Source organism: Dipodomys ordii, unplaced genomic scaffold, assembly GCF_000151885.1.
Source record: "Dipodomys ordii isolate 6190 unplaced genomic scaffold, Dord_2.0 Scaffold96, whole genome shotgun sequence".
NCBI lineage: Eukaryota > Metazoa > Chordata > Mammalia > Rodentia > Heteromyidae > Dipodomys > Dipodomys ordii.
In genome coordinates, this window is record NW_012267312.1 from 2,273,641 (window position 1) to 2,276,636 (window position 2,996).

The following is a 2,996-nucleotide window of genomic DNA, read 5'->3' on the forward strand; positions in this document are numbered from 1 at the left end:
TGGAAGTGGCGCTGTGGCTCAAGTGGTAGAGTTGAGCTGAAGAGCTGAGGGACAGCGCCCAGGCCCAGAGTTCAGGCCCCATGACCGGACCCAAAAAAAAAAAAAGAAAGAAAGAAAGGAAGGAAGGAAGGAAAGAAAGAAAGAAGAGAAAAGGAGGAAGGAAGGAACAAATGAAGGAAGAAAACAAGGAAGAAAGGAAAACAGTATGAAGATCATTATTGTCTGTATGACATTAGGAAGATTTATTTATGATAAAGTTTAAACAATCTCTCTTTTGGAAAAATGAGTATCAGTAATGAATTGCAAGTGAAAAAGACAGCTGTTGGATAAACATAGGACAGACTAAGAATGTCTTGAGTGTACTACCATAGCAAATACATCCTCCCTCAAACAATATAGTATCAGGAAATTATATATCATGTGATATAAAGTTCCCTCCACCTTAATTATTATGGGAATTATTTGATGGTTTTGGAAACCTATGCCTATAATCCTATTTATCTTGTTATGTTTCTCTAGTTTGCTAATGGCATGTTGATAGTGTGGGTTTTAGTCACTTGGTAATTGGGAGCATTGAACAAACCATCAGTTTGAACTCTATATTCAGTGAACTAAATTCCAGAGAAAAATAGACCTGTTAATGGAGTACTCTACAGTTAGGAAATAAAACTCTACCCTGGGGAAGCTGAAGCATAAAGCACAGAGCCCAGGACAGTTGTGATGCCATCAGACACAAAACATACTAATGTCTACCTGCCTTTCACCAGCCAAATTTAGCTTCTTATGTAACTTCTGTTATACTACTTTCTATAGGGAAGAGGCTGAGCCAAATGATTTTGGAAGCGCCTAATTATTAAAGGCTTGATGACACTGACTTTATAGGCAATAATGTCAAGCAATCTCTCTTTTCTACATTTTACTTTTCTTGGGTAGGTGGATGGGGACAGATTTTACTGTGTAATTCAAATTGGCCTCAAATTCACTACGTAGCCCAGCTTGGCCCTGAGGTCATTACATAGCCCAGACTAGACTCAAATTTACATACCTGTCTTGGCCTCTTTATTCATATCTCATGTTTATGTTGCTGTTTTCATTGCTTATTCCAAAACAGTATTTTGTGTTTGAAGTCCTAAACTCACCACCAGAAATATGTACTGAAATAATGGGCAGAAACTGAGTGACATGGGAGCTGCCTCAAGTTGGAGGAGTGTAACAGTTTAGACTCACAGTGTAGGAATTCACATTCAGCATTAAATCCAGTTCTGTCATTTACCTGGCTGTGATCTTGAGAAAGCAAAGTTCTTTGTCTTCAAAGTGACTCTGAGAAATGACAGAGGACTTAGGTCAATCACCTGGCACAAACTGAGCCTTCAATAAATAGCAGTTACTACTAAAAATAATTATGACCCAAGATTATAACAACCTTCCTTTACAGAATTTAAGTTTCAAAATATCTTAGAAAATATTTAAGGCTAAAGATGTAGATCAATGCTGCTCAGCAAGTAAAACTGTGTAGGGTTTCCCAATCACAGCATGTTATTTCATTTGGGTATGCAATTGTTCTTCTCCAGCTTTGTAACTCAGAAACTAGTTTTGCATAAAGGACCAATGACCTCTCTTCTAAATGCCCTTCCATCTGAACTATGCTTCTTCCATTCTTTCATTTTCCCTGAAAATTAAGCCCTCCATTAGGAGATTTAGAAATTACACTCCAAGCTACCTGATTAAAATGTCCTTTTAATGAAGTAGAATATTGTATAGGTGCACCAGCCCATGATATGAGTGACAGGTCAGTGGATGCTTGGTATCTCAAGGGACTATCTCCTTCATTTCTCAGACCCTCCCTGGACAACATATGACTGGTTGGTGCACATATATTTTACCTGTACTGGCAGAAGGGCACAGACTTCTTACATTCCTGCCCTAGGTAAGGATCTCTTGCTTATAATTTCACAGTTCCAAAGGAACTGTTAAGATTTTGGATGACTGCTGGTGTTTCATGCCTATAATCCTAGCTACTGAGGAGCCTGAAATCTGAGGATTGGGGTTCAAAGTCATCCTTGGCAGGAAGGTCTGTGAGTAAGGTCTTATCTCCAATTAACTCTGGAAGTAGAGCTGTTGCTCAATTAGTAGAACACTAGCCTTGAGCACAAACGCTCAGGGACAGAGAGCATCTAGGCCCTGAGTATAAGCTTTAGCACTAGCAAAAGAAATTGTTTCCTTTTACAGGTTAAGTTCCTAAAGGAGTGGCATTATCAGAGGGCCCTTTCTCACTATGCCAGAGCCCCATCTAACCCAACTCAAAGCTTCACTTAATTACTTTACTCTGACAGAAATGCAATCTCCTAATTTACCCTTGGCTTCCATCTGAATCCTGTTTTCTTGTACTTTCTGCATTAGATACTACTTCACTATCTTGCTTGTAATATCACAACTACTGGACTCTAAAGCTTATGGGGAGTGGTTGGATCTTCTCTTCCTTACCATTACAAGTTCTGATGGGGGCTTCCAAAAAGGAGATGCTTTTGACAGCAAATAGTGAAATAACAAAAACTGAAAAAAGTTTAATTTTTACAGCTTGACTTTTATTGCTTGAATAAACTGAATTCAATTTTTAAGTATTACAGTCAAAGAGCAGAAAGAATGTAGCCAAGTATGAATTTACCAAGTTGTTTTTTTTTTTTACATTTTTCGGTTATTTTCCAATGCATTTCTTTTACATATTCACAAAAATCTTTGTGTCCAATGCCATTTTACCTTATGTTTTAGTAACAAGAAAGTGATGAACTTTCATTCCAATTTGTTTTAAACTAACAAAGCTATTAAACTTAGTAACAGCAATAAACATGTCATGCATAATGTTTAACAGACTGTATTACATAGAAATTTTTTTAAATTTTTTTATTTTATTTGTGAACATACTGTACAGAGGGGTTACAATTACATGGGCAGGACAATGCACACATTTCTTACCAAGAATTGCAGCCTCCTCCTTT

At 37.3% G+C, this 2,996-nt stretch overlaps 1 pseudogene; it reads right to left on the bottom strand.

The window, feature by feature from the left end:
• LOC105993438 overlaps positions 1-1,269 on the bottom strand; it is a 2,691-nt pseudogene extending 1,422 nt beyond the window's left edge.
• Between the last annotated feature and the right edge of the window lie 1,727 nt (positions 1,270-2,996).